Below are 25,905 nucleotides of genomic sequence, written 5' to 3'. Positions count from 1 at the left end.
AGCTAATCCAGGTGTCTTCTGACAATGGAAGATGAGGAATCTAACTTAATATGAATTGTATGTATTTCTGCCTTGAAGCTGAAGTGAATTAATGCCTCCTTCTGTGAAGGGAACTCATATGTAGAATGCACATTCATCAAACCATGTGAAAGATTTTGTATATACAAGGAATAAGAACAGATCCCTTCATGAATGGAAAATTAAAAACACGTGAATACTAAATTATTCTATTAATGTATACTATGTGAGAATAAATAGTAAATGTTCAACTACCACTGATTGTCTTATTGATACATTATTTAAGAAGAGAAAGCTAACAACAACCAGGAGCACATGGAAAGAGTTAGGCGTTAAAGAATTTAAGCAAACAACAAACACAAACACAATGGAAGGTTGTTTTTGTTTTGTTTCGAGTGTAATTAATAGTTACTCAAGTGCACCCAGATACACAAGCCCATCCTTTGTTTGAGCACTTCAGTATGGAAAGCACAATCAACCTCCGCTTTTGCACAGGAATATCAGACCAAGAAGTTGATTTCTTCCCCTTGTGAGAATCCTTCATAAGCCTGACGGCATCCAAAGAGTTTACCCATTTCTCCAGAATGTAATCTCATCCACTCATAAAACGCATGCAATGTAATCCTATCCATCCATTCAGTTGAGGAGAATTGGATAGTGCTTTCTTCGGAGGAGGCGGCTGAGCCCTCCGCGCCGTGCTGTCTCATCGGCAGGACGGATCGTTCCAGGAGAGGCAGCTGGTGGGCCACAATCCACAAGCCAAGAGAGCAACACCCCCAGCCGGACTAAGCCAGGCACTCGAGTGCTGCACGCCAGATGCAGCCTGCTCAGTGGGGTGCATTTCAGGAAAGTGATGCTTTCAAAAAAGAGCTTTCACGACTGCAGTTTTCCTGTGTCTGAAAATCAAAGTAAGGACAGCAGCCTCATTGCAACTATGCCTTTGGGCCACAATGTGCAATACAGAGGAGAGCCCAATGGGACTTACTTCCACATAAATATACATAGGATTGCACCAAAAGTACAAACTGCGTGAGCTGCAATTGCATGAGGTGATGTACTTCACAGAAAGTCTTACTAAGAGATGCTGAGCACTAATGAACTGCAATCTGAAAAGGCACCGATCCGATGCCAGGTGCACCAACAGCCAACATTAACTATATATTAATTTGGCAGATGGAACATGATTTTATTAAGCTCAGTATACAGATCGCTTCAACTCAACCCACAAAGCAAGGAAATGCAAGTTAGGCCACCAGATTTAATCTGCGTGTCAATCCCTCTGCATTACAGATTTTCTGGTGATGCTAGTACTCAGGAAGTTAAGAAGAAAGCACAAACCAATGCCGTCATTACAAAGTTTGATAATTATTCTTGGTAACAACACAGGAATGGACACCCAATTTAAAAGACAAATGGGGAGAGCGTGTGAGAAAGCAAGCAGATTGAAATTGCCACAGTTCTGATGCCACAACTACGGTTTCTTGCAAGACTCTTCTGCAAATGTGCACCACGGCCATACAAATTATGTTTATCATGTCTCCTGGGAATTTGAAGCATCTCACTTAAACAATGAAAACATGTTCCAGCAAAGGAAGCTAGATGGGTAGTTACAAGAGAGAGGGCCTTCTTAGTGGTGACCCCTTTTTTTGAAATGAACTCTCTAAAGAGGTTTGCTCAGCACTGACATTGCTATCTTTTCAAGAAATGCATTTATCCTCCCCGAAGTATTTTAGAGGCCTAACTTCTATATTTTTATGGCTGTTTGTTTTATTCTTGGAATGTTCCTTATTTTGCATTGCACTATATTATTTCAGAAATTTGTACTTCATTTTTAACTGTTTTTATGGAATGTTAGCCTTTTAACTTTTTGTAATTTGCCCAGAAAACATCCATTATTGGGCAGATGAGAAATGCAGTTAATAAACAGCAGAAGCCTAAAATTGAGAAAATCTTATTTGTGTCTTCTGTATTTATCTGCAACTGTCAACGCATCTTACTTTTTGTTATCGTGGCTAGAATTGACATTTTAATCCCAGGCACTGCTTGCCATCATCCAATATTTGTCTCATGCTGAGTAGTTACATTCAGTGTTTGCCTAATTCCCAAGAGTTTTGCTTTTTTGTTGTTGCATTTGTTAGCTGCCTCTCCCAAAAGGCTTGTTGTGTTTGATTATTGCTTGCTTATGCATCTGTAAATGAGTATTTGCTCCATCAGGCATGTGAATATGCAGTGCTACAGAAGTTTAGAGTGATAATGACCATTGTAAGGCTCTGCTGAAGAATGCTCCTCTGTGAAGTGGGTCACTTTCCTGGCTCTGCTCTGCGATTCACTGCATCTTCTTGCACAGGCACCAGCAAGGCGGTTTGTTCCCTGCTAAAGGAAATGGCAAACATCCCAATACTTCCAGTTGATCAGGATTGTATTTTTAGCAGAAGAGCTCAAATTATTTCAAAATACAAGATCAATTCAATACAAATTGATCAGAAGCATAGCTTTTTCTACATTGTCCAAAGTGGAAGACTATGGCCAATGAACCGTTCAACCAACTGAGTTCCATGGGAACCAACCTGACACCAACTGCTGTAGAAACATGGATTGCAAAACTCCTTGTCTGCTGTCTCATTTTGTGTTATCACCGTGGGAAGCCAAGTGCTAAGTTTTAACAGATGTGCAAAATAAATAAGAGTTAAGGCAAGCCTGCAGTTAAGCCAGCTCACCTGCTGAGCACCTGAGGATGGGATTATTCCAGTTATTCTCCTCAATTATATGCAGAGCCCCATAGAGAAGGTGTGTTGGTCTCATGTGTTTCATTCAGCCTGTAAAAACTGGTCACGCTTTGAGCCATGTTGACCTTCAGCGCTCAACAACAATTCCCACTTCGGTTCTAGAGCTTATTTAGACCAGGTGCAAGGAAAACCACTCGACAAAAGATGCATTAACGCTCGACACACTGCAAAGTTGGTTGCTATGGACTGTCCCATGCATTGTGAGCCCAACGGCAACTGGATGGCTCCATTAACTGTTGCTTTTAACATTGTCTGTATTCTGTTAGTCTTCTTCCGCTGTGCAGAGCTTGAGTTGAGTCCTGTGAGAAGTGCATGTGTCTTGTTTGTTCTTTTTGCCCAGCTCTTCTGCACAAACCCTTGTAATTTCTCCAAGGATTAGCACACGGCAATTCTTTTTCTGGGAAGTATCAGAAATAACAGACATAACCTGAAAATGACTGTAAATGAGGCTGTTTCTCTTGCTCTTGGTAAAGGTAGAAAGGAAAACAGCACTGCCTAAACATGCAGCGCAACACGTCATGAATTTGCATGCATAGGCATTCTGAAAATCCTTCTTGGACCAGGATTCTATCTAATTGGCTTTAAGAAGACACTCTTCTCCCACACTGTCTTATGCAAAGCCATCTGTGCAGGGAATTAACAATCTGGATAGTCAGCAATGGAATGCTTACTGCCTCTCTTTTGCTGGACATTATAGCGCAGAGTTCTAACAGTTGTGCTGATGGTCGTGCCAACTCCATGGGACTAAGCAAACCAATAAAGATGGAATAGAGGGCTTCATGATGCTGTCAAAGCTCAAGCTATATGAGCGACATAACAAACAGCCCCATGCCAAAATCCAAGTATGTGCAGCAAGCAGCTCTGCAAGAAATAGGGCGTAAAACTGCAAAGGCCTAAGCTCAGATGGGGTAGGAGTCTCTGATCTAAACAGCCATTGTAGGCTGTTGTGCTTTTATGATGCTAAGCGCTTGTGCAACCACCAGCACGTCATATGGGATCTGACTTTAACAGTTATTTGCATACATTCGGAATACTATACATTTGCATTCAGGAAATGTGTTGGCCCCATATCTGAAAAACGCATGTCTTCATACTTTAGCCTAAGGGGGAAATGTCCCCTTTGGGGCAGGGTGGGCTTTTTTTTTTTTTGGCCACAACTACACTTGCATGCAATTATATACAATTCAAAAGTCTGCAAGGGTGACTTAGGTGAAATTGGTCTGTTGCAGCTCCTCAGAAATTGAACTCATTCGAATCTATTGCATATCTCGGACATCCCAGTGCATATGTGAGTATGTGTGTTCTTGTGTGTGTGCTGCATCTGGCCCATGAGACAGCATCCCATGATCTCCTGGGAGCTAAAAAAGTGGCTCGTGTGGACCAAGCAAAGAGGACCTCTTTCTGCCTGATTGCTGAATTCAGTTTTTGAGATGCCCTTGGAAGGCTCATTCTAGTGGTGAGTGGGCCAAAGACCAAAGGGGAAGGGCCAGTGTTAAGGGCTGGGGACAAACACACACACACACACCAGACACAAAGGATGCCAGGGATATTGTAGTTTAACTCTCTTACTGGATGCAATTCAGCTATAGGAGAAGAATTTCAGACTTTCGAATGCACAGTACGGAGGGGAGGTTTGATCATCTGGAGCTACCCTGCTGGATAATGTTTGGACCCCAGGAAAAGCAGATCTAGGCCTGGGTTCTGAAGTTTGCTATAGCTAACCTAGACCAATCCGTCAGGAAAGTTTGCTGGAATTCCACTGCTAAGATCCGAGTTTGAATGTATTGTTCCTATCCAATATCATACAATTTCTGTTGTTTGTAAGAATACATTTGTAGAACATAGTACCACTTGTATTCCATTTCCTTATATTTTGTTGCTTTTCCACTCTTATTCATGGTAGTGAAATGATCAGATGGCTGGTATCCTACTGAATCTCCCCAGCAGACACTAAAAGGATAATAAAAAAGATAATTTACTAGCATCATTCAGATAATCCATCTTGAATAGATTTTGAACTATCTGCATATGCCTAATTAAGATTCACTAGCGTGTCTGTGGTAGATGTGACTGTATACTTCAGAGTGGAGTGCAGAAATAGAGAAGTGGAAAAGATCTCTTACCTTGGTATTCAGTGGGTTTCATGGGAAAGACCTCCATAAAAATGTATTTTTAAGAGGAAAAAAAAAGGATCTGTAAAAGAAGAAAAAGAAAGAATTATTGTGATGGATAGTATTATTGCTGCTGTTATTATTATTACTCCACTTCTATACTGCACCCATAGCCCATAGGACTCTCTGGGCAGTTTACATTCCCATCAATAAAAATGAATATACATTTCCAAATGCATTGGAATTCCAAATATTTTTCACAATAAATTCCAAATACATTTCCAAAATAAAAATAGAACAATAAAACAAATATAAAAGTACTTACCACACAACAATATAATGGAATTTAAAATACTAAAGGATCCCAAAGAAATAACTACTAAGTCTAATAAATTAATACCAGGAAAAGCAGTCCACCTTACTCCACTGGGCAGAAATCCTAGCCCAAGCTGTCCTGAGCAGGCATCGAATGGGAAAAAGAAGGACCCTGGTGCTAGGAGTGGCCCCCTCCAAGATGGGCTGCATCTCTGGCATGTGCTCGCCTGCCCCCCGCATCCCTGTCCCAGTGCCATTTGCTGCCACCAGTTGGTGAGGATGTGAGGCTGCAATGGGCTGCAGCGGGGAAGTGGCAATGGTCCACTCTGGAAAGTACATAGTGTAGTGTGGATATACAATGATAGTTAAAAGAAGTAATGACAAATATCCATGTTTTCATCAGGCAAAGTTTTCAGTCCTACGCCTATTCTAAGAGATAGACCCATTGAATTCAGTGAGACTCTCTTTTGAGCAGATACGTGTGGTAGGCCTTTAAAGGGCAATTATATTGAACAAGGAAGGCCTTTAGAACAGGTCATTGATTTTTAAGATACAAAACCTTTCAAGCCAAACCTTCCTGTCACACTTGCCATTCCATGGTGTTGGAAATACCAGTTTAAGCAGATATGTATATAAATATACCATAATAGAGCTAAAATGGAAATGAAGTTGTATTTTTGAAAATAAAAGACTGAGTTTACAGAGATTTAGAAATGAAGACAAATTAACATTTACTAATAAAGTTATGCCATTTTAAATCCCTCACTCTTATATATCACTGCAGCAGACCACCATACCTGTAGGAAAATCTGAAGGGATGTGAGCGACCAACTTTTTTTACTCAATATTATTCCTGTGTTCAGAGACTATTATCATGGATAAAAGACCTAGATATTAGACCCCTCACAGACCCAAGCTGAACTGTTAGCATTGACAATTCTCCATAATTAGTCATTCACCACTGAGGAAAATTGTGCAGATTGGCCTCCTGCATTCAGTAACACCCGGATGCTTTAGACTTCCGTTCCTATCAGTGCTGGTTAGCAAGGCCCAGGTGAGAAAAGCTGAGACTGGTAGCCCGATACATCTGGTTTAGGAAGACTGGTCTAGGCTATCTGCTACTGATTTCTTCATCTCAGTATCAAGCCTTAGTAAAATAAGATCCGCCTGTCACATTACTCTTTAAGAATTGCTACCTTGTCTGCCTTACTCAGGATATCGCAAGACACACGCAAGAGAGATGAACAGCATGGGCCTTATCCAAGAGTCTGAGACAGAAGCTGATCCCTCCTTCTAGTTGCAGACGTGTGTCTAGCTTAAAAATGGCATTTGTATGGGCATTTTGACATAAATAAAAATAGGCATTTGGTAATGGAAAAATGGTGTGAACTGATCTGTAGAGTGGGAGTTATATTATAGTTACAGAAATATCACAGTTATATTTCAATGTTCAGAGGCCAAGAATCTTCACCACATTGTAAAGAGATAATCCAAACTTCACCTTTTTATATATATATATATATATATATATATATATATATATATATATGTATGCCTGATTCTTAGCCTAACTTCACAAGGGTGTTGTAAGAATAAAGGAGGAGGGAGATTATGTAAACCACTGGGGAGGTCCTTGCAGAAATAAAGAAATAAAATGATACAAGTTACCCCTTCATGGAATACTTTTGAAGTATATTTGTTTACATTTTGAAACTGCAAAAATAATATATTGTCTAGTGCTGTAGAAAGACAGCCTCATGGCAAATATAAGTATGCTGTAACATTATGTTAAGAAAGCTCAACTAATCAAAATCTTTCAAATTAGATGGAATGCTGACAGCTTTTTACCTTGTTTTAATTAAATACACTGTAATTTAAACTAGTGAACCATAACAACCTAATGCTTAGTGTTATATTCCTGGGAGAACTTCTTAAATATGCAGATAATTCTGCCCGCAGGGTAATTGAGGATATTTTTGGGGTGGTGGGGGTAATTAAAGGTTATGCTGAGAGTAATAGGAAGAATACTTGTGTACTGATAGTGTTAGCAACTGTGCTGAAATCTCCTTGGGAAATTGATTCATGGATCACACATGCCTTTCATTCTGTTGTTTTTAAAGGCAACAAACCATACGCTTGGAGGCCTGTCACTTTTTGCATTCAACAGAGTTTCTGGGAAGCACATTTTTACTGTGCAATTTGCTATCCCAGGCCAAAATAACATGACACTTAAGGAATGATATCAGAAATTAACTGATTTCTCCGGTTCAGTAAGCAACAACGATGTTTGTTTTATTGCTTTGCAGAGCGGAAAGGTGCCGTCGTCTGACTGTGGCATAAGAACCGTGATCCTGTTTTTCAAAATCACTTTGCGTGCATGTACACACTTGTACGCAGAGTGCATGTACGAGGGCTGACTCTTGGAGGTACAGCAGAATAATTCCCAGGTTTCCAGGAATGAAAATGAATCGTGCACACAAAAGGCCCGGGGAGCTCAATGTTGGAGGTGCTGTTTTGGTTTGCAGGCTTTAGAATGGCTGTCGCGTGACAAAACCCACTCGAGCGCATTTATGAAGATTTCGAAGGAAGAGCCATCTAGAGCGATTTCATTTGGCCGAGCGATAAGAAGGAAATTTGGCATGAAATGGCTATAAACTTCACTTTCTAAAAAATGTACTTCAATGCCTTCTATCTATCATCTTAGGGGCAATATTTGCTATATATGGAGAAGAGGGGGAGGTACTAAAATTCCTGTTATGGTGACGGGCAACACGACTGCAACTGCCACAGTGTGTACAGAGAGATTCAATGTGAAAAGTGGAAGATAATGTGCTCACACACTAATGGGCACTGAACTAGACACAGGCTCATTTTTCACATCATGTCATCTCTAAGGTCTGAATAAAAAGTAATGGCCAGAATGAGCCTGGATCTATCTCAGACATTATCATTTGCCTCCTCAGTTTTATTTGTGTTGACTTGTACAGTCTAAAAAGATGACAGTCTCTGGGCCTCTGGATCAGTCAGAGTGATAATACACAGCACATTACACTGTTGGTGACAGGTTCTGTTCTCCTGGCTGGCATATGAAAGGAACGCATCTCCCTCCGTCATTTCAAATGCTATAAACTGACAGAATAAAGAATCTTGCAGAGGGGACATCACAAACCCTGTCTGTTATGATTTTATGAGATAAACTGCAGTTTCTAGGGTATCTTGTTCGGGAAATTAGTGTCAGTCAAACTTTAGCGTGTGGACGGAGGTGGGCGGGGGAGTGGTTTAAAAAGATAAATAGCAGAAGAGCATGAAATGTAGCTTTTGCCTGTTTGTGGCTGCTGGATTGCAGGCTGGACAAAGTTACTTAAGTGCACCAGGACACACTCGTGGGATAATGTATGAATAACCAGGCCTGTTTTCAGCCAAGAAAGGGAGACCCAGGGGCCTGCCCTCCCGCACACGGACATGCTTCTCATGAGCATCCTGGCAGCATCAGAGAGTGGCAGCCCCTTCAGCAATTTTAGGGATATGTCAACGGGGCAATGAGCAGCCTCGCGCATGCAGAAGGAGGGCAACTGATGTGTTTGGACAGCACACAGTAATTGAAAGCCAGGGTGGTGTGCTGGTTAAGAGCACGAGCCTGGGACTCAGGTGATCTGGGTTTGAGTCCCGCTCGGGCCTGCAGCCCCCCCACTGGGTGACTTTGGGCCTGCCACCGACTCTCAGCCCAACCTACCTCACAGGGCTGTTGTTGAGGTTAAGAGCAGGAGGAGACCCATGTAAGCCACCTTGGGTTCCTTGCTAGAGAAAGAAAGGTGGGATGTGACTATAATCCATCCATCAGTCAATCAACTTTGCAAGTAGCCTGCTCCCTGGCCAAATGTCAGTTACCTTTATAACAGTCGGTCTCCATGCAAGCAGCGCCAGGCTCTGTGCATGCATGACCTTGTTGGTTTACTGCTATCTTTGCCTGCACTGGTTCTGCAGTGCCTCCCTGGCTAAACTAGGAGGAGGAAGACTGGAGAGCCGCAGCTTCCCCTGCCCTGGCCCAACCCACATTCTTGGGTGCCCTATTGCTGCCTTTGCTGCTTTGGCTCTGTGAGAAGGAGACGTCAACAGCGACTCTGTAGTGTTCGAGCCATCCCACCTTAGCACTTTAGCAGCTGTGCTCTTCATGGGCACTACCACTGCAGCTCTGGGTTACAGGAGGTGCTGCTCAATTCCAAAGGAGGCTTCCAAGATGGTTTGGACAGATCATGGGAAGAGACCTTGCTTTGAGGCAGAACCCTCATCTGACCCTACACGGGTTCGTTTCTCGTTGCTTGGGTAAACACTGGACTCAGCGAGCCCGGCCCTAGTGAGGACACCCATGCAACACGCAATGCCCACACAATTCCTCTGCCCTCAGCAATATCCTCACATGTCCCAATCTGATTGACTACGTAGTGCTGGGATGCCATGACATTCTCTAAGTAACCCCTAGCTGCCCAGCATCACTTTTGGAGGGGGAAAAATCCCTACTAAAGCAGAGATGCTGATGTAGCAATAGTAAGGGGAGGTAGTGTCCAAGACGAGAAGTTAAGAAGGGAATATTCACAAGTGCAGGAAAAGCGACTCTTTAAACTCTCCAACAAAAATTATCTCTTTAGACCGGAAGCCAAAATAAGCGAAGTCAAAAGTGACGCAATCATACTGCATCTTGCAGGGTTGTCACGCCTTAGAATTTTGGTACTGGTGTGTTGGAGTGGCGATGAGGGAACCCTTAGGGGTGGGAGGAACGTTCTGAAGAGTTTTTCCTCAGATATGCTATGGAGTAAAGGCAGAGAAAGGGGAGAAGGAAAGGTGAAAATGGTCAAAGGAAAAATATTTTTAAAAGGTGAATGCGGCAGGGATATTGCTAGGTACTTAAAAGACTTGGGGAACAGTTTTATAGGAAATTAATCTGTATAAAATGTGCATGTGCAAACTGAGAAGTTATTACTATTTATATACTATTTAATATACTATTTCACTGGAGGCAAAGCCAGCCAGCTGCTTTCTAATGATAATCCTAATAATCTCAAATAAAATATTGCTTTTAAATAATGTGCACCCTCCCCAGATTATTCCAAACCAATGAAAACAGGTTTTTTTCTAAGATAAATGGCCTTTATTTTGGTAGAAGAGGGTGGCAGACAGAGGCGCGGTGTGTGGGAGAAACTCTTCATGCTGCCATCCAATGCATGTTTAGACAGAGAAACTACATGCAGTTCTCAGCATGCCAAAGCCAGTATGCATGGCTGGGGCATGGTGAGAATTGTAGGTTTTCTCAGTCTCTAAAAAGGCATGTGATTCTCCCTTTAATCCTCCCCTTCCGAGTCACAACACCTTCGAACAAGGTCTCCTCCATCACAATTAAGCAAAGGAGAAAGAAAGCCCTTCCCTTGGCATCAGTGGACCCTCAAGGCTCTGAGGAATAGGCCTGTAGCTGTTGGAGATGCGTGTGGAGTTTGGGGTCCTACATGCCATGTACAGTAATGTCCTTGGAGTGAAGCAGAGGGAGGCAGGGCTTCCTCTGGGAGCAAAAATCTTGCTCAGCCTTCCACATAAAAGCCTTTCCAATTCAAATAGTGACTGAACTGCAACAATTGGATATTTAAAAAATATTAAATAGAATATAAATAGTGGGATAAATAAAGAGATTGGTAGCCAGTGAGCCACTGTTTTATCATGCAATGGCCTATTTGAAAAGAGACCATGTCGGGAAGATGTGTATGTGGTGGTGGTGTGGGGGAGGGGACAGTCAACCCACCTACCAACCCAAAGCTGTCCTGCAGACATAATTCTAAAAGATGTCTATATAGGATCAATGAAGTACATGGGGGAGAGAGAGAGTTTAGGTGGCTGGAGCATCTTTCCTTCCCTGGAACATTCATGGGAAGTCTGTGGCAGTTCTGCCTTTCATATATCTAAGTCTGAGTGGGATTTAATTTTTGACTCCTTCCTCCACAACAGGTCCAGGCTCTCCTACTTCTATCAAACTTGGGTTTTTTTTTTTTATATTGACTGGAAAAACAGGACTTGGCTTAAAGATGTTTTTATGTTATTATAAATGGATTTGAATATGACTATAGAATGTTAAAAGATATGTGGTAGGGGACTGACCCAGTATGTCTTATGTATTTGATGACTGATATTTTTAGTATTAGTTTAAAAATCTTAATAAAAATCTTAAAAAAAAACAAAAAAACAGGTCCAGGCTCTCCTCTTGTAGATAAACACAAAGGAAGTCTGATTGTTGGGCAAGTTGAGTGTATATTCTAGTGCACTCCATCAATCTTTAGAGTGAATAAGAGAAGACAGAAAATCATCTTGTATTTCCTTTTCCTTTTTTAAAAAGTGGCTGTGTCTTCCTTTTTAGCCCTTCATTTTTAACCAGGCTTTAATATTGGTTAAGAAACTGGTCTCAGTTAATGTATAACATAAAACTATAGTTTATCATTATGTGAAAAAGACAGAGAAATACCTTTTCCTTCTGCCCTCTCCCCACTGCCACCAAAACCATACAAGGACTAGAAGTAAATATTTCCATTTACAACTGACCCCACTTTACTGTTATGTCTCAAGAGGAAACCACTGTTACTGTTAGCTATAGTTCATTGAAAGAGACCAGGATAATTAACCAGCTTGAACTTGGCTTGTTTAAACCCTAATTAACACTAACCACAGTGTTTTAGAAAAAGTGCAGTGAATTGAAAATGAAACGAAATGCTTCCATTCTATTCTTTGTAGCTGCACTGGAAGAGGAGAGGAGAGAGGAAGCACATGACCTTAAGACTCATGGCCACTGAAGTTTTATTTTAGTATTGTGTGTGAACACAGCCTATGTGAAATACAGCCTGAAAATCATCAGGCTGTAGGGGGAGGAATTCATGAATCACTTGTTTCTTTTAAATTCTGTTTTAAATCTTTTCATTCATTCAGATACATGAACCAGTCTATAATGAATTGGTAATTATTGTCTTCTAAATTTGCTAATTATTATTTCAGTATCAGATATTTTGCTTAACTTCTAGTCTAGTTTGTAGGCTAAGTGAACTTCAGTGGAATATCTGATACTGAGTGAGATTCAGTTACCTTTAAATTCCTGTAACATCCCTGAATCTATGGTTCAGTTGCCAGACCCACTGGCTTCAAGGGAAAGCAATACCCTGATGCATCTCAGTGCATTTCTCTTTAACTCATTGCAGCTTGGCCGTCAAAATCCAACTAAAACGTGGTTCGGTTTGGTTTGGTTTTGTTTTGTTTGTGTGTGTGTGTGTGTTTGTTAAAGAGTGTGCATGGAGGTGGGTAATGAAGCAATCCAGTCTGGCCCACCTCTTCTTCTGGATAGCTTGTGGATAACTTTTGTTCCCATATAACACTGGCAGGTCACAAAACTCCTGTGTTGGTGGTAAACTAACATTGGATCATTTGACTTGCAGTCTCAATCTCAGTGGAAAGGAAACTTCAAATGTTTTCCTTCTCATTGATAAGAAATGCATGAAGCTGTCTCTGTCTAAGAATACACAATATTCCTTTTTCCCAGGTCTCAAAGTTTGTATTCTGTTTCCATGGCTGCTACACCTCTGCCCTTCAAATTTGATAGTATAGTAAATCATGGAGATAGATAATAATTAAAATCCCCAAAGACAGGTAACATGCTTCTGGTGTTATAGCCATGGCAAATAAACATTTAAATAATTCAAATATTTGCATTTTTTTCTCAGATCACTGGCAACCCTTAGAATAGAGCATTCATGGACAAGACGTAAAATGTCTTGTTTATCTAAATGGACAAGACGTAAAATGTAGACCTGCAATTGTCTATCCAGTTACAATAAACAAAGGTTTGGAGTTGATTCTTTCTCTGATTAGGTATAGGTGAGAACTTACACTATGATGTAAGATCACAGTAACATATATCAGTAAAATCAATGGACTTGTATGTATCAGTATAAGTTGGATAAACCCAATATAAGTTAAAAAGGATGGATGGATAGATAGATAGATAGATAGATAGATAGATAGATAGATAGATAGATAGATAATTTTATGTGGATGGCTGCTTTTGTTTTGGCTGCTGCTAAAATTAAACTGAAGAGATCTTTGCCTTAGAGGAAGAAATAAGCATGTACACCATGCTCCAGTTCACATAAAATGAGAAGCCACCATGGGTGAATTTCCTGAGGGTTTTATTGTGGCTCCCACTAGTTTGAATAATTGGGTTGTGGTGAGGACACACTATAGCTCCTTGCTTTGTGCGAACTCAGGGAAGGTGAGTTGCTGGGATGGAGGACAAGCAAGGTAGAAACATTGGCTGTTTTACACTGATAGGACATGATGGGTTGCCGTGATCGTGCAAACCACGTCCACATGGGGACATGGGAGAGGGTCTTCTTGTCTGTAGTATTACTGTTATTACACGTATGAGGCTCCCTTGCCCTGGAGACCCCCATGTAGTTCGCACATTCCTTTCATGCCAGCATGAAGAATTGGCTATTTATCCATGTTTTGGACTTTATTGACTACAGTTTAGTTTAGATTTGTTTGCTTGGATAATTAATGTTGATTTTATGTTGATGAGGCTTCTGATGTATTATAGATTGTTGTATGGTATATGTTGAATAGTATTATTGATTGCATCTTGCCTTGAAATCTATCGATGCAGGGTGGGTTAGAAATATTTTAATTAATAAATAAATAATATGTAAGTAGATGAATAGTTCACTAATCTAGTGGCTGTACATTTTAAAGCACCGATATAAATACACCCAGTAATTCTGGGGTGGAGGAGGAGGAATAGGAGATTTATCAAGCTCTAAATGCTACACAAAATAATGGACTATTAAACTTTGCTTGCAAAAAGTTTAAAAAACTAAAATCAAATGAATATGCCATATCATTACATAATCAGATGGAAGTGTCAGGTGCTGACACCCTCCTAGAGGAGAAATCTGTGTGTGAACATGAATGTCTTGATTTTCTTCTTGAATTTCTAATCAAAGAGTGAATCAGAGTGGTTGTGCTTCAATAAACTGTCCTATGATCCAGTCCAGTGGTGTTAGCGAGGCCTGGACTCTGAGGCCAAAATCCGGAGCTCTGTGCCCCTTCCCCTCTTCCCCCATTGCATGTACACACACATGTGAACACATACATATGTGCATCAAGAACGCAGCAGATGATGAGGGCAGCAGAAGCCAACAGCTGTAGCGGCAATGCTGTTCTCATTTAGGTGAGATTAAAATGCAGCACTGTATGGACTTAGTGTATTTTTTACTATTGATTTTTAGCCTAGGTTGGCAGAGAGCCTTGTCCTGTTCTACCAAGAGAATGTGCAGTGCAGTGAGAGAAATATCAGCTGTGTACTAACCTCACTACAAGTGAAGGCAGCCACCTGACCATCTAATGCCCTTCCCCACTGGATGATCCTTAATTCCAGGGTCTAATATGACCTGGCTGTAGCATAGACTACATACAGAATACTTTTCTCACAGCTTGATGGGTGACATGCTTGAATTTATCTGAGAAGGCTGCAGGGATGTATATACAACATGCTATAACACCTTGATTATTTACTATCATGAGCAAGAGCATATGCAAGAGCAACACCAGACACTTGGCTGCCTGAAGCAGAAGAACATATCCTGCCTGTAATTTCATCTAAGCCAAGGCACATAGTATTCAAACCTGGCCAAATTATTTTGACACCTGAGAAGGAAAGTCCCACAGCACAGCTCCCTTTCCTGGACAGTAAAGATCCAACAATAGTAGATTAAAGAGCTATTTGCTGCCCTTACATGATATACTCTGCCTAATGGGAAAGCTGTTCCTGGGCATATGAATGGCAGTTCTCACATAGCATTAAAGATTTCTATACTCAGATAAGCCCCCAAATCATATCAGATTAGCCAGCAGAAACTGATAGAGCCAAGGGTCTCGTTATTACGAACCCCGATTAATATTTTTCTGTAATAGCACCAAATGTTTTCAGCTGAGCTCCAGAAACACAAGTCCACAGTCTGGCATACATTCTGCACAGATGTAGCTGTAGATCTAATGATAGTTTCACAGATTTAATAAATGTGAAGTACTACTGAGTTTTCTGCATTTCCTGAGGCTGTGAAGAAGCAATGATTGCTGGGAAGAGTGTACATCTGCATTTCCAGTTGGGTTAGAACAGACTGCCACTTAAAGGCATGATGGATAGATAAATAGATAGATAGATAGATAGATAGATAGATGATAGACAGAGAGACAGATAGAATTAATCTATTTGGAGTTGACACTGCATATCTGAAAGTCCACAATGTCATTTCCTTTGTGAAGGACTGCCTGATTTTATAGTTGCAAAGAGCCTGATAATAACTCATGTTTTTAGTTTTTCTAAAATACACATTTTTAAAAATGCTTATATATCCATAGCAATGAATACACATGAAATGCATAGCATATATCTGAAAATAGAATTTACTAGCAATGTTACATCGGTTTCAATGAAAGTAGACCAATTACCTAAATAAGTTCCATTTTAACATGATATCTATATGCCACTTGTTCACATGTTGGGAACATTATAGGTCCTCATCAGTGAATATTAAAGTGAATGTTAAAGACTGCTCCAGTATCATATTTAGCCATGTATTCGCCCTTTCCCAAAAAGAAGCAACTAATGGATATGTCCAAAAAGAAACAGTACAAGTATTGCACCACCAGCAATTACCCAAATTAGAGAAGATATTGTGGAGTCTCGCAGGCACAAGACTTCCTTTGCTAAATAAGATGCTTTCTAAAATGAATGGATGTGACAGGTATAAACACCAAAACAGAACCCACTGGTTAGGCAAAATGGGACAATTCAAGTCCCTGTTCTATTCCTACCTAATACCCCGTATCTTATGTTTACCTGCCAATTGTAAGTATTTATAGACATGGTTTGTGGATCACTCCGCCTAAGCAGCCTCAATAGGCGCTTCCAAAGAGGACGCTTCCAGCGATAGACGAGGTACGGCCAAACTTAGGTACGGACAAATGCAGCAACTGCAGGCACTGCTAGTCAGTCATAGCTGGGGAGTCAGATTTAGTCCGCAGGTTAGAAAATGATAAAAACTGTGCATTGGCACCCCTCAGTTGATTGAAAGGAGGTATCACCTTATTTGTCCATGTCTCCCATGTTCTTCTTTCCCTCCCACCCCCCAAAAAATCTTACCAAGTTTATATTTAGATTACCTTGTGAAGTTAATTTGGCTTGAAAGAATGGATCAAAGTGTAATATGCCACAGAAATCTAACTATAGAAACCCTGTTTGATTGATTGATTGATTGATTGATTGAAACTGTATGCCACCCAATAATCTGGAGGCTGTCTTGGTGGCTCACAGGAAAACAGAAACAGCAATATAACATTGCCATAATAAAATAAGAACAATAACATCTAAACCCACATAAAATCCAATTAATGTAAAGTATGAAACAGGAAGATATTATGAACAACAATATGTTCTTGTATATCTAGAACTTAATGCTATTCATTTAGAGAGGGGACCCAGGCAGGAAGATTACAAAATCGACCAAGGCATACTATCCAATATAAACAGGAAAGACCAAATCTTAGTACAAGTCAGTGGACAAGCCTAGTGATAGAAAGCAACTTTTGGAAAACCTAAATTCACCTTTACTTTGACATTGCATCCTTTGTAAAGAGCACATTGGTCGAGAGGACACCCCTCAAACAAACAAACAAACAAACAAAACAAAACAAAAAACAAAGCATTGATTTTTGTGAAAATATATGCCAGGGAATCCCTCGTATTGCATAAATTATTCAAGGTATAATGTTCATCCTAAGTGTATTTACCTTACTGTACAAACTCAGTTTTAAAATTGCCTGTCTAAATCCTGAGGAAATCTCATTAATCAAATCCTTCCAGTGAAGCTTAATCATTTGAGAAGTATCTCTGTGAATGAGAATTCCAAGATAAGCTAAAATATCTGGGAACTACTGCGATTGCCAGCCTGCTAAGATGCACTTAGATACAGAATCGCAGTTACAGTTCACATTTCATCTAATGCTAAGCTTGACTCTTTCCTGATTGCCTGCAAAACTTCTACACGAGCAAGTTGCGCCATAATTTCCAACAGGGTATCTTTATTTCTTTCAACAATGTCCCATGAGCATTCCTTTGTATTGGTATAATACAAAAAATCAGCCAGGAGGCTCTTGCTGAGCTCTGCTGAAGCACCTCAGAGCTCCTGCAATTGCACACAGCAAGCAAGCAAGCAATTTACGGTGAAGGAATCCCATCTTATTCCTTGTGGCAGTAGCATGTTTTTTCACGATGTTCATCACGACGTCTGCAGACTTGAAGGCTGTTAGCAAGTTTACTACTTCCTGTGCTACTTCTTTGGGAATACGTTTGGGCCACACAAAGCTGCACGCTTGAGATAGCTTAGGCATTCCTCTCCCTGTATCTGCTGAAAGCTGGATGTGTGGCAGTATATATATTCATTCAGATATCGTATTAGCAAGCAGTCTTTCAACTGAACAAATAGGCCACCTGCCCATACAAGACAAGACAGGGTCATCTATATTACCAAAGGGGATAGCTGCTTGTGGATTGCCAAAAAAGAGGAAATCATCATCAAAGAGAGGAAGCAGACAAGGACGAAGATGAGAAACTTTACCTGTGCTTATTTATATGTTTAGAAGAAAATCAGAAACAATCAGTACAATTTAAATAGAACTATGTCTACTAGATTGGGAAAAGCTGATCAAGTACTTGGAGTGCTTGTTCAGTCTGCTACCCAGGTGTGGAGTGATCTGCAGAAAGCATGAGAGATGGAAAAGTGGAGAAAGAGCATTCTCTAGGTGATGTTTCTCTGGGGCGAGTCGGCTTCCCATTCCCAACTGTGCACTATGAGCATTATCACTCTGCGTTGGGAATAAGCCACTTGTGCTCTCCTATAACAGCTGCAGCCAAGTGCACTTGATCTGCTCCTAATACGCTCAGACCTTGCAGTGCAAGACAAGAAGGTCTCTACTCTTGCCCCTCTATGGGTGGCAGAGGTTTTTTTCTGTTTTAATATAATCAAAATGCCAGCAAGGCCTCCATTTCTTAAATGCCTTTGTTCCTAATGTATTAGCATCCTTAAGATGTACTACAGTGCAGTTTCTAAGCACAGTGCCACAACTACAGAATACCCTTCAAACTTTTCTTCTACCCATGCTGTTTTACTCCAACCAATATCATAAAAAGCAAAATGTTAATTGTTTCCTTCAGCAGAAGCAGCAAGACAAATAAAAATTGTCCTCATAGACACACTCGAGTTGCTCCCCTCCCCTCCTCCCACTGCAAGGTGTAAAGAATGGTTTTTCTTAGGTAGTTCCTCTTGTCTTCCAGGTGAACAGCGAGTGGTTGATGGCCACAGTCTCCATCCCAGGCTTATTCCAGTGGCTCTGCACTGCCCCACACATCCCAAATGTTCTGTCCATGGATGGAGGAGGGAGGGGAGATTAGAATATTTTGCAAGAGGAAGGTGTGAAATTGTAAAGTTATTATTTTTTTTCTTGTTTCTTCCCTCGACCTTTATCTGTCTCAGAGGGATTTACCTTGGATGCAATAGTGAGGATGTTTCTATTTTATTTTTATTTTTTGGTGGGGGGTATTTGTTTGCCTTTGCTGCAAACCTCAACTTTTGTTTCTAGTATTACATTTTCCTTAAAGGAATCCCTTTCATCAAGCAGGTATGTAAATCACACAAAAGGCCAACATGCTCGTCCCTTCACATCTTCCAGAGACCTGTGAAAAAGACTGCCGAAAGCTGCACTAAACCAGTGCAACGTCACAAGGATCAGGGAAGCAAAAAGAAAGTGAGGCCTTCTGCACAGAGATGGAGAAGGGCTGCTGCTTTCCATGGCTGTGACTTGAAGCTTCCTTGGTACCATTACAGCACCATGCAGTTCTTGCAGTCCTGCATTCGCTCTATCCAGTCAGCCATAAACAATACAGTGTAAGCTCTAAGGAAAAGCACATGCCTGTGCATAGTTGCACGATGCCTGTATGAAAGTAGGCACTATTACAGGTAACTGTATGCTTGTTCTAACGTTCCAGCGCTTCACTCTGCTCTTCATCCCGCCACACAATGGTGAAGGCTGTACCTGCTCTTTGTATGCCGTATCCATTGACCTTGCAGTGCAACCAGTTTAAAAGTCAAGCAGATGCTACTTCTGTTGGTTGAAGATATACGGGAAGAGTTGTGCACAGCCTGTGTGCTGCATGTTCTCCCCATGATGCTGCTTGAGCACTGCCATGATCCCCCTGCTGAAATTACCACTGTCTTCACCCAGTTTTCACTCCCAGGCTGCTGACCGGCTCCAGCAAGCAGCACTCAGAGAGGATGAGGTCACAGCATCTTCTAGGCAAGGCTCTGGATGGTAATCGAAAGGCTTTAGGGCCTTTTGAATGCTGCTGTTGATGACACAGAGGCAGCAGGAGTGCACTTTCCAGAAAAAAAATGGAAAAAGCAAGTCTGGTTGTGGTGGAAGGTTGGTGTTCACAGGAATGGTGCATGCACATCTTTGTGTAGCTCCAGGTTTTGGAGGGCTCTTGAGCATGACACCCTTCATGGATCTTGTCTTTCTCACTACCCTTGTCTCCAGCTACTATTGCCCCTCACGCTCTTTGTCATCATTGCTATGACCACGTGCTTGCTTGACAGGCAGAGAGCCAGTGAACAGATGGGCAGCTCATGGTCCTCCTTCTCCTCATGACTAAAATCAGGGCTAGAGCAAAGAGGACAGTGATCATGCCCACTTCAGTGGGGAGGAGCAATCCAGGGATGTTGTCAGTAGGCCTCTGTTGGATGTAGGCCCTGAACAGGGCTACTTTTGATGTAGACCAAGTAGCTCTACTTTTGATGCTGGTGTGTGTTTGTGTTTCTGAACATGTACACTTGCATACATGTCTGCCCCCACCCCCCAATACTGCATGTAGCCCTCAGGGACAAAAAGGTTGCTTATTCTTGCACTGGAAGAAGAGATTGTCCTCCAGTTGGTTAGTAGCAGTTCAAAATGTACTTTGGCCACTGCAGTTTAATGGCAGTCTATGCACTGCATAGTGCCCAGTGGTCAGGCACGTACATTGACAGGATGGACAAATTTGCCGGCTTCCACTGAGATTCATATTTCGAAAGCCAGGAGAGGGGACTCAGTCCTGAGGAACAGCAACTCTGGCAAAACATGCCAAGAATTGTTAACAGGGTGTCCAAAACAGGGACAAAAGAGTCCACTTCCATGAGCAGAGGGACAACCAAATCCCACTTCTGATCAAAACAGGTTAGGCCCCACTGTATTCTCATCTGCAGGCCTGTGCTCTACTTTCCTCTTCTGCCCATAAATACACTTTCCATCTTTAACTTTCATTTTAGCTGTGTTTGCTTAACATTTATGAGAAATAAGTTTGCGAACTCTGACAAGCAAAATCCCTCCCCCCACACGCACATACATGCACACAAACAAACAAACACAAACCTTGGTTTCTGCTGTTTTGGAGCAGGATGGCTCCTTTTGGGCCAGTTAATTAGAAGCACAGAGGACTCGGGAAAACACAACAGCTTTCACTCCCCGCCTGTACCCTCTGTGACAAATACAGAGCAGCTGTAGGGCAACTATGCCAATGGCACCACGGCTCCCCGAGGAACAGCCCTGGAAAGCAAGGCAGCAAAGGAGGGACAGCCAGACCAACAGCGAGACTCCGCTGGTTCCAAAGGTCTCTGCATTTCATTCCCTGCTCGCCTCATGGATGTGCCATGATGCCCAACATCCCTTTCCCATCCTTGTAGGTATTTCTTACGTTATTGATTCCAGATACCCACAGTTCTCCCCGTATCAACAAATAACAGCAATTTCTGTCTACTCACAAAAAATGCTTCTGTGCTGCTTCCCCCCCAAAACTCAACCAAGCAGCATACAACATAGTTAAAGCCAAATGACCAAGGACCATCTCCCTTAAGAAGTGCAAATACTGCATTTTTATTTGCATTTCATTGACAATTTCCATCCTGTCCTTCAGCCTTTAAAAAATAGTCAAAAGGAAGACCAGAAATGGCCTCCATTACCTTTAAGAAACACCTCTGCATGGTTCCCTGGAGCTCCCCAGCAGCCTCCCTGAGCAATAGCACCTCCGGCAATGCCAGCATCCTGTCCTCCCAAGACCTTCCAGGAACTGCTGCTGATGAAGAGCAAGGAGAATGTGGCATTTCACATGCTGTGGGGAGGGAGAGGGTTAAGTTTCAAAGGAAACATAAAAATTTAGAATAAAGATCCTCAGTGAACAGTGTAAGCATCAAACCATCCAAGTCCAATGGTAAAAATGCCTTCCAGAAATTAGCCTTCCACTCTGTGATCCTGGTAGAACAGTTTCTATTTTCATATTGAAAGAAGAGATCCAGAAAAAGGTGGGCCAGTTTTCAGAACACTTTTAGTTTTGATCTCATGGGAAAGGTTGACAACTCCTGATTTTCCACAGGGGCAATGCCCTGTATGATAGTCTATATTACATCTAATTCATTTTGGGAAACTTCCGTTTTGTCCATCCAGGTATTTTCAAAGGAAGAACCATGGACATAACATAACCTCCAGAAATGAAATTAAATAAATTAAATCCCTTTTCATCATTTAGAAAATTATTTGTAAAAAGTGCACTTTAGGACAAATGTCTCAGTGGTATCTGTGTGCAATATAACACATTTGTGGTACTTGTAAATAGTCCACTGACCACATGCATTTTTTTCTTTTCCTGGCATGTTGTAGCTGCTCTCGAAAGATTCATCTGTTTTGCTCCTGAAGCAGAATCAGCAAGTGACACTACTATGTATTAGGGGTGTATGATGCTGGGAATTCTTTTCCGTTTAAGCCTGCAGTGTTTCCTTCCCAGTAAGTGTGTCTGTGTGTGTATTTCCAAATGGTGGGAAAATAATTGGGGGGTGGAATCTGCCAATTGTACAATTTGGGAGGGGGTCTTGTACTTTGTGCACATGGTGTCATTTAAAAATTACTGGTGATCTTGCACACATCTTAAGTGAAAGGCAGGGTGAGAATTTACAACTTCTTTAACAAGTACGAGCTAAAAGAAGTAGTGCATTGAGGGGATAAAACTGACATGGATATTTACCAAAGGGGAATACACCTCTGCAAGGCTACATAGTGGACAGGCAAATTTGCCTGTTACCAGTTGTACAAGGCCAGCTATCTTTTAAAAAACTAATTATGAAGCTGCTTGCACCAGTTTCAAGATATTTCCCTTCCCAAATGTGCATTAAAAAAAACAAAAACCAAGCAATGCCTGGATTACAAATGCCCAAGTTACAAACAACCTGTATTTACAAGACTTCCATAAGGTCTGTTAATTTAAAAATTCGAGTTAAAGGCCTACTGCAGGCAATCGTCATCACCATTGAGAAAAGAAGTGGAAGTGAATAGAGGGAGGCCTCCAAAGCAGGCCTTCCTGCCCCAACCATCCAGAGATACATAATCTGACTTGCATACAAAGTTGCTTTAAAGACAAATTTCCATTTTCTCAAGAATGGTACTCATTCATAACCCAGGAGCTGCCTGTATGTAATGTCTGAATGTAATGGCTAAAGTTGCAACTGAAGGAATAGGAAGTGGGACAAAACATGGCTGAACCAGAAAAATACACTGAATTTTCACCCTTCTATTCAAATAGAATTCTCATACACCTTCCTAGGAATCGATGAATATGACCATTTCAGGTTCTCATTTTTCCAATCTTTGCGTCAATTTCTGTGAGCATACATACTTTGCTATTCAATTTTGTCCAATATACTCAAATTTGGAAGGAATTACCCTGAGGCTTTCACTAATATGTCCATTGTCTCCTAGCATATGCATTTCTCTGTGTATTTTGATTGCAAATTTGGACAACTGTGAATTTCAAAAGATAACAAAACTTTCATTTTTACATTGGTTCTACAGTGCAAAATTAGGTTCCTTGGAATAAAAATACACAATTGGCATGGATATTCTGAAGGGTCACCCCCTCCTGTTCAGAAGTCACTCCCAATGAGTGGAATTGGATCAGGGATGCAAAGCTATGGAAGATACCTTGAGATTTTTCACATACTCCAGCAACAAAGGAAAGAAGCAAGAGTACCAGTAAAAAGATGTAGGGAGAAGGTCTTTTAAATGCACTGGGAACAATTTCCTGGCCCAACTTGTTTAAATGTTTGCCCTGCTTCTGTAGAAACACCTAGTCTGTTCATTCAAAGAATACTGAACTTAGGTCTTCTGTAGTATTTAAAATAAGTTCCTTCTGGGATAATATACAAAGCTGCTCAAAACATTCTTTGAATGAGCCAAGGTTTCTGTTTAATGGTGGAGGCAGATCCTCCTCAAGCAGATGTCTCTATCAGACAAATGGGAGGGGAGTTGATTTTTGCCAATTGTCCTTCCCCCATTCAACCTGTTTCCATAAAATCTACTTCACAAGTTAGGGACAGTAGTTGGAATATCACAGGAGTTCACAGGGACTGCAGACCCAAGAAAAAAACAATGAAAATTGCCTTCCTTCCTGATCTGCTGGTGAAAACTTCTACTGGATCAAGAAGCTTCCTATCAGTGGAAGGATGCTAGATGATTCAAACTCCTAAGAAGTTACTCCTGGAAAGAGTTGTAATACTTTGAAAGGCACTGGGCCAATACATCACTACTCCTGTGCACACTCTTCATCCAGTAACCAGCCATAGGTGGAGTTTTCCCAAAGAAAATTAAAAGTGTCCCAACCTTAAGGAGAGGCACAGCATCGTCAACCTAGCTGCTGCTATCTACACTGCCGGAGCAATAGGGCAGAGTGCTGCTGCTGCTGAACACTTCCTATAGATTTTAAAGGGAGTGTTGGCATTTGCTTTCCTTCTCGGCCATTGCGATCATGAGAGCATAAGACCACTACTGTTGGATCAGATCAAATGGGTCCACCTGGTCCAGCAGAAGTGTCCTTTCTGATTGAGGCAGTGTGCAAATGATGCCTCTGGGAAACTCCTAAACTGGGCAGGAAATCAATGCTACTTAAAAGTGCCTATGCGCGGATGGATGGTGCCCATAGTGCGCAGTAGCATCATTTAAAGTCAAACTGGTGCTATCAAATCTATCAAAAATGCTAGTAATATCTTTCCCAACATGAGCAATGAGGACAATAGAAGTAACAATGCCCCTCACAGCTATCTATAGAGTAACAATGACAACATCACCCCACCCATGATAAATAGCGATTTGGGAAGAACATATGCCCCTGCCCAAATCGCAATAGGTTCTGAAAGCCAAAAGCCAACATATCTCATTAAAACAAGAACTGCATGAATATTGCAACTCGATCACAGAGAAAACTGAGATAAGATAATCACAAATAAATTGAAAATATGTTATTTATAATGTACAGATAATATATGATATTCCTAGCATCACACCTAGTTTATTCATCTCCACACTGACAAAGCTGTCAATATCCTGCTATGAATAATGCTCAGGTTAAATGAAACTGGTCCCAAATGGAGTGTACTATTATCTGTTTCATCTCCTTATCAGCTTGGCATGTACCGTTCCAAGGTAAACATGAAACTGAACAGTTGGTAAATTTGGATTCTGAATCATGACAGCGTTATTTCCAGAGGTATAACATCTTAATCTAATTTTAAAATAAAATATCCCAGCCCTGAGCTCCGTTGTGAACCCCAAAATTATATAACACACATGTTTTTATGCTTTGTCAATTACATTTGAAATAGGGACTGTTTGTTTCAGCCCTTCTAAAAATGAGACTAGGATGAGAAAACAACCTATTTCCTTATTAGGTTCAGGAGTCAAAGGACTCAGCCAGGAGCCGCAGGCTTCAAGAGCATAGAAGATTAAGACATATATTGGATTCATGATGGAGGGCACAAAGTTCATTTTCAAAATAAAACAGAATTTTATTCATATTCCTTTTAAAATTCAGATTGCCATTTGCCAGCTGACCTGTGACATGGCAGCAGTGTATTACATTTTCAATGAGCAGTCTATCTGGGGCTGGAAAGAGAGGGAACCGCGCCTGCCATTCCCTCCACACACAGGCACACGCCGTGGCAAGATATTGTTCTCAGGATCTGAGACGGAGCAAACGGGGCTCGGGCAACGTATTTATTTTTAATAAGAGGAGATGCACGAGAGTCTCGTCAGTGGCATTGTGTGGAGGCACAAACCTCTCTTCCCCCTCCCCTCTCTTCTGTTATGTTTCAAGCACAACTCATGTATAAAATGCAGCAGGGACAAAAAATTGAGGTGGAAAATAAAAACAAAATCAGCCAAAAAAAAATAAAACAGCTTTAAAAAAAGAAGGAAAAAAACAGGGGCGGGGAGGATGGGGGAAGGTAAAGGCCCTTTTAAAACAAGTTTTGGTAGAGTGCAACCCAAGCCAAGATTTTATATAGTGACGAGCTCGATTTATCCAGCTTGCCATCTGTCAAAATTATATTACAAAAGGCACATATGCAGAGATACAAGACTACTGATTTTCATATATATTAAAATCGGCAACTACTGCAGGATATGAAAGCTGGCAAACGGTGAAGCCAAAAGGCTCACATTTCAAACTTTTGGGAGTGCTGCCT

Source organism: Varanus komodoensis, unplaced genomic scaffold, assembly GCF_004798865.1.
Source record: "Varanus komodoensis strain SLA01 unplaced genomic scaffold, ASM479886v1 scaffold9, whole genome shotgun sequence".
Classification (NCBI taxonomy): Eukaryota; Metazoa; Chordata; class Lepidosauria; order Squamata; family Varanidae; genus Varanus; species Varanus komodoensis.
Note: the sequence above shows the minus strand (reverse complement) of the source record.